This window comes from Aegilops tauschii, chromosome 3, assembly GCF_002575655.3.
Source record: "Aegilops tauschii subsp. strangulata cultivar AL8/78 chromosome 3, Aet v6.0, whole genome shotgun sequence".
NCBI classification, from domain to species: Eukaryota; Viridiplantae; Streptophyta; class Magnoliopsida; order Poales; family Poaceae; genus Aegilops; species Aegilops tauschii.
The window spans coordinates 589928894-589940231 of NC_053037.3; positions in this window are offsets into that span (position 1 = coordinate 589928894).

Consider the following 11338-nt stretch of genomic DNA (forward strand, 5'->3'; position numbering starts at 1 on the left):
ATCCCCGCCACTCTGACCATCGCCCGATCACAGTCTTGGTGGATGGCGCACGGCCTAAAGGGAGTGTAGGCAATGGAGATAGGATCTTCCGTTTTGAGGCAAGATGGCTGATGGAGGATGATTGTGTTAAAGTAGTTGAGGAGGCGTGGAATGCATCTTTTGTGGAGGGGGGAGGTTTAGTTCGGGAGAGGCTAGCCAAGGTTGGAGGGGAGCTCACTAGATGGGACCGAGAGGTGTTGGGAGAGCTCAAAGGGAGAATAAAGAAGGCGAAAAAAGAGTTGGAGATGTGCAGGCGTGGGTGTCTGAATCAGCAGCAAATAAACAGAGAGCACCTTCTGCGGTTCAAGTTAACCAGGCTGGAAGATCAATACAATTTATATTGGCGAAGAGGGCTCATGTGAATTGGTTACACAAAGGTGACAAAAACACAGATTTTTTCCATGCCCAAGCTAGGGAGAGGAAGAGGGTGAATACAATCAAGAAGCTAAAAAAGGTTGGAGGTGATGTAGTGGACGGAGAAGAGGAGATAGGAAACCTTATTACTGACCACTACAAAAGTTTGTTCATGTCTTCTGCAGGTCTTCCCAACGACGCGGCATTATCACATATGCATGCTTCTGTTACGCATGAAATGAATACCCGTCTAACCCGTGAATTCACCGAAACAGAGGTGTGGGAGGCTCTCAACTCTATTGGGGATCTAAAAGCACCAGGGCCCGATGGCATGCCGGCTATTTTTTATAAGAGTTTCTGGGAGTTAGTTGGGAGCAAGGTGAAAGAAGAGGTGTTGGCAGTACTCAACGGCGGCCCTATGCCTATTGGGTGGAATGAAACCACCATAGTACTGATCCCCAAAGTAAAGAATCCAGAAAAGGTCACTGAGTTTAGACCCATAAGCCTTTGCAACGTTCTGTATAAGCTGATTTCAAAGGTTTTGGCGAATAGGCTGAAGGAGATCCTGCCGGAGATTATATCGCCAACCCAGTCGGCTTTCGTTCCAGGAAGGATGATTACGGACAATGTTCTCCTTGCTTATGAAATAACACACTTGATGCGTAAAAAGAAGGGTGGCAGAGAAGGATTGGTGGCAGTGAAGCTCGATATGAGTAAGGCCTACGATCGCGTTGAGTGGTGTTTTCTGGAAAGAGTTATGCTCAAGATGGGGTTTGCTGAACAATGGGTGCATACTATAATGAAGTGTGTCCGATCTATCTCCTACGGGGTGAAAATTAATAGGAACTTGACAGATGTGATTGTACCCGGAAGAGGGCTTCGGCAGGGGGACCCTCTGTCCCCCTACCTCTTCATTATATGTGCTGAAGCGTTCTCTGCTATGCTGCACCATGCTGAGCAAGAGGGCACTATTCAAGGGGTGCAGATTTGTAGAGGAGCCCCAAAAATTAACCACCTCTTCTTTGCCTATGACTCGCTTATTGTTATGAAGGCGACTGTAGAGGGTGTGGCAAAACTTCAGCAGATTCTTGCGCTATATGAGGACCAGTCAGGCCAAATGTTAAATAAAGATAAGACAACGGCCATGTTCAGCAAAGGAACAAGTGCAGCCACTCGGGCGACAATATTGGCTGGGCTCGGCATTGCAGCGGAGTCTTTCAATCAACGATACCTGGGCTTGCCGATGCATATTGGGGCATCTAGAACCAAGGAGTTCGAGTACTTGAAACAGAAAATTTGGCAACGTATTCAAGGATGGAAAGAAAAACTACTGTCGAAAGCTGGAAAAGAAGTACTAATCAAGGCTGTGGCATAAGCGATCCCCACCTACGCAATGTCGTGCTTCGATCTCACTAAGCAACTGTGCGAAGAGATCAGCGCACTAATTGCCCGATACTGGTGGAGTCAGCAAGACAAGAGTCGGTGTCACTGGATAAGCTGGGAGACAATGACAAAGGCAAAAAAGGACGGTGGTCTGGGCTTTAGAGACCTCCACCTGTTTAATCTGGCAATGCTCGCGAGGCAGGGGTGGTGACTTCCTCAAGCCCCAGACACTCTCTGTGCTCAGGTGTTAAAGGCACGGTATTATCCGACCACATCAGTGCTTGAGGCGCAAGAAAAAGAGGGCATTTCCTATACCTGGAGAAGCATTTTAAAAGGAATCCAGCTCCTCAAGGAGGGCATTATATGGCGTGTTGGGTCTGGTGACAACATTAAAGTTTGGGAAGACCCTTGGATTCCCAGGGGCAACACAAGAAAACCAACCACTGTCAGAGGGAATGTCGTTGTCACGCGGGTCTTTGAACTTCTTGATCCGATAAGTCAGTCTTGGGATGAGCAACTCCTAAGAGACTTGTTCTGTGAATCTGATGTGCGTGATATTTTGGCCATTCCGGTGAGGCCAGACATGGAGGACGAGGTCGCCTGGCACTTTGACCCCAAAGGAAAGTTTACTGTCAAAGGGGCATACCATCTCGCTGTACGTCTGAAAGATACTCGTAAGGGGGCTGATGTCGGGCCATCATGTACTTCTGCCAATGGTTAGGAGGAATGGAATCGTTTATGGAATTTGGAAATGCCGGGGAAGGTATGCATCTTCCTGTGGAGATTTGCACATAATAGCCTCCCTCTTCGTATGAACATAAAGCGTAAGAGGGTGGATTTGGATACTAGATGCCCGGTCTGTGGTCGTTTGGATGAAGATGGCGGTCATCTATTTATTAAATGCAAAATGGTGAAGCAGCTGTGGCGATCTCTGAATTTAGAAGAAGTGAGACTTGGGTTGCTGCAATGTACAGGGCCTATGGAGGTCCTTGATCATATCTGGAGTCTAGAACGCCAGCAGCGCGACATGGCACTAGTTCTGATATGGGAATGGTGGACGGCGAGAAATAAAGCTAATGCAAGGGAACAAGTGAGAAGCACTGATAACATTTGCTATGCCATCCGTCAGCATATTCAGGACTTCAGTCAGGCAGTTGTTCAGGCCAAGCAAGGCACTAATCCAGCAAAGGAAACGTGGCAGCGGCCGCATGCTGATTTTGTCAAAATTAACTTTGATGCTGCCTTTTATGCGGATACTGGACAGGGAGCATGGGGATGTGTCTTCCGTACAGATCAGGGTTAGTTCTTGGCGGCTAAAGCTGGTTTTATGCAGCACATCTCTGGACCTCTGCATGCTGAGGCGATGGCCTGTTTAAGGGCAACGGAGGCGGGTGCTGTATTTGGCTTACACAGAGTAGTGCTCGAGTCTGACTTCAAGGTCCTCTTTCAAGCCCTGAACTCTGATGCTTATGATCGAGCCACAATCGGCGTTCTTCTGCGTGACACGTGTAGTGTATGTCATGCAAATTTTGAGTCTTTTAACTTCAATTTCTGTAAAAGGGATTGTAATAAGGTGGCCCATGAACTAGCCGCTTTTGGCTTCAGGGCGGGAGCTGCTGATCTTTCCTGGATCGAGCAGGTCCCAGACTTTGTTTCGGTGCTGGTCGCCAGCGACTCTGCTGCGCGGGTTTAGTAATGGAATGCTTTGTTCCGGTTCAAAAAAAAATAGTTTGCAATATGTTAGAATGAGATTTTGACTATATGAACATAAATAACTGAGAATATATACGATTATTTTTTAATTGTAAAAATATTTATCGGTCATGATACAATAAAAATATGTTGTTGCTAAATCTCAGTCCACTAACACTTTGACTAAGACTTGTTTCAAGATTTGCGCTGGGAGTGGGTTTATCTCGTTTGGGCCTGTTAAGGCGCATGTCCAGCTCGGTTCTCCTTTTTTCTGTCTCTTGTGGTAGTTTGGGCTCTTTTTTGTTTGCAGACCAGGGGATCTGCGCTATGGGATGGTGAGGTGTGGGGGCCTTTTTTTGTTATGGGCTTTTTCACTAGGCAGGCTAGTATCTTTCCGCTAACTCGTTTTTTTTTTCATTTCAATTTTGCTTTTATTGTGGTGCAGTGACGGACGCTGGTTGTGAACTTGACGCTTTTTCCTTTGTTGTTATGTTTTAGAGGAGATAAAAAGGCTTCATCCATTTATTTTCCTGTGTTGTTATGTTTGTCTTATTCTTTTTGGTTTTCCCGTTTCTACTTAAGGATTTTTTGTGAATACATGAATAATTTTAAAAATTATATAAACATTTTTTGTATAAATATTTTCTAAAATTACTTGTTTTCTAAATTTTATTTTAACATTGAATGCATTTTTGTGTAATTTCTATTATATTAACTATAGTTGCACACTCCTTAGCTATGCACAGTTGGATGTTCATCGTCCATGTGAAACTATTTTTTTCAAAAACTATTCAATCTATCTATCTATATCTATACCTATACTAATTCTAGACTCTCAAAAAATTCCCATGTTAATTAGATTTTACGAGCCATTAATATGGTGGGACCGAATTATTACGATTGACTCGTGAAATCATACATAAAAAATATATTTTTTGGCTAGCTCAATCTTTCACGCCTCTTTCTTTCTTTTGTCACGTACCTCTCTTTCTCATGTGTCCCTTTTAAACTCCCAGGTCTGTCTCTCTTTTATTAATCTATCTATCTACATATCATCTATAAATTAATCACAAAAAGGAAAAAACATGATCCAAATTATGACGTCCCATCATGCCCGTAATAATCATCAGAAAAATAAAAAAACCTACCCACGTGAATCATTCCAACAAACTACCTATAAGTAGGGAAAAAAGGAGCATCTCTAATCATGGGTGCATTCAGATCTTCTTGCGTGGATTATTGAATCTGATCCAGCATCCATCCATGGCGCTGCCTTCAACTTCCCACCATGGCAGCGTCTCCCTCACTAACTATGCTTTTCAATCGACCTTCTCCCCTTTGAATCCTAAAAACTCCTCTTTCTTCAAACAAATGGAAATTTCCTTTGGCTTATTTTATTTTATTTTATTTCTGAAAATTATTTGTTTATCATTTCAGCGACTAGTTCAACAAATTTCCTCCAAGAAACTAATTAGACTTTGGTTAGTTAATAGCTTCTCTCATGGTATAGTTTTAATTTATCTCTGCAATGACCAAAATATATCATCTTCTTTTCTAATTTACTGATCTCACATAACTAGGTTTAGTGTTGAAGTCAGCAGTCTGAAGGCTCAACAGATTCCTTTTCTATCGACGTAAAACGTTACTCTCGCACAGTGCACCTCCGACATCAGCCGTTAATAAAATCTCCAGGAGCATTGGTTTGCGAGCGCTTCAACCTCAACTCGGATCATTCTGGTAGGTAAGTAATGTGTGCATCTACTCTTTGCGGACAGCTTTGGAAGCTTATAAGCTGCCTCCATCCATCATGGAATAGCTATTGCAGTATTGGGGTCTTCATCATCCGTGATTGATTCTTCACATGACTCCTTCAGATTGGTATATCATTCTGGCATATAGGTTATAGTACCTAGCAATTAATCCCAGCAACCATTGTTTAAATCTATTACCTTAAATATTTGTATTACATGAACGGATTGAATAAGTGGATGCTTGAGATGTGAGACCTATGATATATACATAGTTACATACCCGTGAATCGAACTATGTACATGGAATTAAAATTAAATATGATTCATGCTTTTAAATTTGGCCCGAACATGATAAGCCTATTGATTTTATCATGATAATATTTTTTAGGCATAATGTTTTCATGGTAATAAGTACGAAGAACCAAGAAAGTATGATTTTAGCATAGTTCTGTTCTACCAAATAAATTAATATCGTTGTTACTAATCTTTATCTGTTGGTAGTATACAGTGTGCAAGTCTTGATGGCAGACAACCTCAGTAAGTGATATTCTTTTCGATCCCTTGACTGTCAGAATTTGATTACCATCCTAATTGATGGTGCAAAGTCAATTTTGATTTCCCGATCTAATGTTGGGCTAACGGATTCTAACAACACAAAGATAAGTTGACGTCCAGTTTATATTTTAAAAAATAGCATCTTAATTCTCAACACATTAGGGCCATTAAAATTGGTTTGGGGTTACTTTGAGGAATATTCAAGACAAAGAGTTCCTTCGTTGGACATATAACCTCCAACGTGCACGTAATTACCATCAGAAACTAAAAAACCACAAGACCATCACAGTTACTCCACACCACGTGAATTTGAAGAAAAAAAGCCGGCTTCCCGTGGCCTACGTTCATGGCCGAGGTGTGCCCACACCATGGCCAGACCATGATGGACCTTAACTCAAAAGCAATGCAGTTCGACATGTTGGAGCGAGCCAGGTTTGACTGCAAGTGATGGCGACGGAATACACTACTATCACTATCGTTTCATTTTGGGTGAGTTACTTTTATATCAAAGGCAGTAATATATGTATGTTAGTTTGAGCTCAACAGATTAGAGATTTTTTTGTATACTGTGGTGTAATATTTGACAAGTATATTTTTCTATGTTCAATTTCCTATAATGCTATTTTTTCAGGAATTTGTATTATTAGCGGAAAATTATGCAGGTACCATTTTTAATGCAATTAATTAAAGAAAGTGTAAAATAATAGTTATTCTAATTTTCCTTATTACATAGATAAATAAATCATTTCATTTAAATAACGAACATATAAGTATTACCCCAGTTTCAATTTACATCGTATATTCGCGTTGTCTTAATTAAGTGAAACTTTCCAACTTTTGATCAAATTTTTATTGCAAATATTCTTATTGTTATCTATAAAAGATTGACTTAGGACAAACCTAATATGAATAGTAAATTAAAACAAACAAATATAAAAATCATGATGTCAAAGAAGGCCACCAAATGAATTTAAATTGGTTAGGACATGTCATTTTAATTACCACTCATTTTGTAGGCTGGCCCGTGCGTATACACGAGTTGACGACTAGTATAATTAGTTTTTCAAAAGAAATATTTTTATGTTCTTCTTTTATTTGTACTTTCTATCATTTTCTTGTATCGACATTTTTCTTTTCTGTTATGCACACATGTGCCATCTGCGCGTAGTTCACATGAGACTTTTGTGTGTAAGATATGACTTGTTTTTATTTATTGATTTTAAACGGCAACGCCAAGTGTGGGCTCCTTGGAAAAATATCCTGCAAGTGTGGGCTCCCCGGAAAAAAAATCATAAGTATGGGCAGGTGCATGTATGCCACCAGGCACGGGTGTTCATACAATGATATAATAATGACACATCGAAAGGCTGAATGTTAGGAGACTAAAAATTGTTGGAACATAGATCGATCTGCACAATCTTCCCATAACGTACAAGTAACAACTACAAACTTCTCTCCACATCATAATCTGCTTCATTGCACTTGTGCAATGAGTATAACATGCACGTCAATGGAGACCGGAGTGGAGGTGTATTCTATCCCTTTGTATTTTGAGTAAAGCTATAATAGATAAATCACTTGGTCTACCACCTATTTGTCGGGGTGGATAGATCATATCATTTCTAGCACCTTATTGACAACATGTGTAAGACTCATTAGTTGACAGAGAAAATACATCTTCTGGTGGAAAATAAGTCTTGATAAAAGCAGTCATTCAAGCAATAACAACCGATGACATTCTTTAGGACACCCAGAGAGATATGCAAAGAGCTAATCTTTGCAGTATCCTGATTCTGGGTGGATGATGGCCAACAAAAACATATATATGCACTGGTTTGTATGGTGGAAGTTGTGTGTTCCCAAGGAACAAGGTGGCATGTGATTTAAAGACTTGGAGTTTTTTAACCTTGCAATGTGTTTGAAGGAATGTTGAAGGCTACTATCTGAACCTGAATCTTTATGGGCAGAAGTATTGAGAGATAAGTATTTTCCATCAGGTTGTCCCTTCAACAGCGAATTAGAGAAGGAAGACTCCTATACATGGAAAAGTTTGTGGGTTGGGATACAAACTTTCAACATATGACATATGTGGAATGTTGGAGATGGTGAAAATGAACATATGAAATGATCCTTGCTACCTAGCAGTTAAAGTAAGAATATTTTAACTAGGAGAAACAACATTGGGTTGACGAAATTTCTGAACTTATTGGTGATGAGTGATACGTCTCCAACGTATCTATAATTTTTGATTGTTCCATGCTGTTATATTATCAATCTTGGATGTTTTACAATCATTTTATAGTCATTTTATATCATTTTTTGGTACTAACCTATTGACATAGTGCCAAGTGCCAGTTGTTGTTTTCTGCATGTTTTTTACATCGCAGGAAATCAATATCAGACGAAGTCCAAATGCAACGAAACTCCACGGAGAATTTTTATGGACCAGAAGGAACGTAATGGGCCCTGGATGCACCAGGGGGGTGCCCCGAGGGGGCACAACCCACCAGGGCGCGCCAGGAGGCCCAGGCGCATCCTGGTGGGTTGTGCCCACCTCGGGTGCCCCCAGGACCGCCTCTTTGCTCTATAAATACCCCAATATTCTAGAAACCCTAGCAGGTCGACGAAATATTCATCCAGCCGCCGTAGTGTCCAGAACCACCAGATCCAATCTAGACACCATCTCGGATGGGATTCACCACCTCCATTGGTGCCTCTCCGAGGATGCGTGAGTAGTTCTTTGTAGACCTTTGGGTCCGTAGTTAGTAGCTAGATGGCTTCCTCTCTCTCGCTGAATTCTCAATAAAATGGTCTCTTGGAGATCCATATGATGTAACTCTTTTGCGGTGTGTTTGTTGGGATCGATGAACTATGAGTTTATGATCAGATCTATCTTTTTATATCCATGAAAGTTATTTGAGTTTCTTTGATCTCTTATATGCATGATTGCTTATAGCCTCGTATTTCTTCTCCGATATTTGGATTTTGTTTGGCCAACTTGATCTATTTATCTTGCAATGGGAAGAGGTGCTTTGTAGTGGGTTCGATCTTACGGTGCTTGATCCCAGTGAAAGAAGGGGAACCGACACGTATGTATCGTTGCTACTAAGGATAAAATGATGGGGTCTATCTCTACATTGATAGATCTTGTCTACATCATGTCATCGTTCTTACTGCATTAGTCCATTTTTCCATGAACTTAATACACTAGATGCTTGCTGGATAGCGGTCGATGTGTGGAGTAATAGTAGTAGATGCAGGCAGGAGTCGGTCTACTAATCTTGAATGTGATGCCTATATAATGATCATTTCCTGGATATCGTCATGATTATTTGAAGTTCTATCAATTGCCCAACAGTAATTTTTTTACCCACAGTTTGCTATTTTTCTCGAGAGAAACCACTAGTGAAACCTACGCCCCCGGGTCTTCTTTCTCATATATTTGCCTTTGCGGTCTACTTTTTCCTTGCATTTATTTTCAGATATATTAAACAAAAAATACAAAAATACCTTGCTGCGTTCTATTTCTATTTATTTTATTTGGCGTTCGATCTATCAATCTACTACAATTTACCTTACGTTCGTTTGCCTATCTTGAGGCGCCGTACCCCGGAAGGGATTGACAACCCCTTTAACACGTCGGGTTGCGAGGATTTGTTATCTGTGTGCAGGGGTTGTTTACGTTGTGTTGCTTGGTTCTCCTACTGGCTCGATAACCTTGGTTTCATATATGAGGGAAATACCTACCGCTGCTGTGCTGCATCATCCCTTCCTCTTTGGGAAAATACCGACGTAGCTTCAAGCGACATCAATGAGTCACGTGAATGGGATCAAGATATAATCATGGATATATCCAATGCAACAAACTGAGTTCGGGAGGGGGGTGGGTGGGGTGGGGGGGGGAGGGGGAACCAAATGTGTTTCATACTGATCATAGTTGAGATAGAGGCCAAATATAACGGGATATATCAGAAAATTTCAATGGGCTAGGGGATGGGGAGGGGGTGCTAGCCTAGGCTACTCCCCAGGAAGTTTAGCCACTGGTTGTGTGATGTCACACTTATGTCAATTTTAGGGAGAAACTAACCAGGGGAGGTGGGGGGCTTGGGAGGCCTTCCAAATGGGCAGTTTGGTGGGCAGCCACCCCCAAAGTGGTGCGTCCAACCGCTGTCTAGTGTCGCATGCTCGGCGCACCCCGCGGTAGCATAGTTTTTTTTAATTAAAAATACGGTGTTGCTAAATTTCAGTCGACTAACACTTCGACTGAGAGTTGCTTCAAGATTTGCGCTGGGAGTGGGTTTATCTCATTTGGGCCTGTTAAGGTCCATGTTCGGCCCGGTTCTCCTTTTTTTTCTGTCTCTTGTGGTTGTTTGGGCTATTTTTTGTTCGCGGACTAGGTGGTTTGCGCTATGGGATGGTGAGGTGTGGGGGCTTTTTTTTTGTTATGGGGCATTTTTGCTAGGCATGCTAGTATCTTTCCCCTAACTCGTTTCTTTTTTTTTCAATTTTGCTTTTATTGTGGTGCACTGACGGACGCTAGTTATGCACTTGGCTCTTTTTTCCTATGATGATATGTTTTAGAGGAGACAAAAATGCTTCATCAATTTTTTTCCATTGTTTTTATGTTTTTTTATTCTTTTTGGTTTTCCCATTTCTACTTTTCTAAAGGACTTTTTGTAAATACATGTATGAATTTTAAAATTGTATAAAAAATTCGCATATTTTTTCTAAAATTACATGTTTTCTAAATTTTATTTTAATTTTGCATGCATTTTAGTGTAATTTCTCTTATATGTAACTATAGTTGCACACTCATTAGCTATGCACAGTTAGGTGTTCATCGTCCATGTGAAACTTTTCTCAAAAATCAAAATTATTAGCTTTTAAAAAAAATTATGTTCTTCTTTTATTTGTAGTTTCTATCCTTTTCTTGTATTGACAAATTTCTTTTCTGTTATGCACACATGCGCCATCTTCGTGTAGCTCACATAAGCATTTTGTGTGTAAGATATGGCTTGTTTTTAGTTATTAATTTTAAATGGCAACATCAAGTGTGGGCTCCCTGGGAAAAAAATCCTGCAAGTGTGGGCTCCCCGGAAAAAATCATAAGAGTGGGCAGGTGCATGTATGCCACCAGGCACGGGTGTTCATACACTGATATAATAACGACACATCGAAAGGCCAAATGTTAGGAGACTAACAATGGTTGGAACATCGACCGATCTGCACAATCTTCCCATAATGTACAATTTACAACTACAAACTTCTCTCCACGTCATAATCTGCTTCATTGTACTTGTGCAATCAGTACGTAGTATAACGGTATATTACTTAACTTGAACAGCAGCAAATGTCATGCTGGATACTGGGGTTTACAAAAGCTTGCACAATCTGTTAAGGATATTAGATGATTCACTGTGGGATGCTTTGAGAATAGTGTGCAATATATTTGAATGAGATCTGATTATGTGAACATAAATATTTTGATTAATAATACCAGAACTAATTCTCTGGATAGAATTTCTCCAGATCCCGCAAGCAAACTAATAGTTGCGTGAGAGATA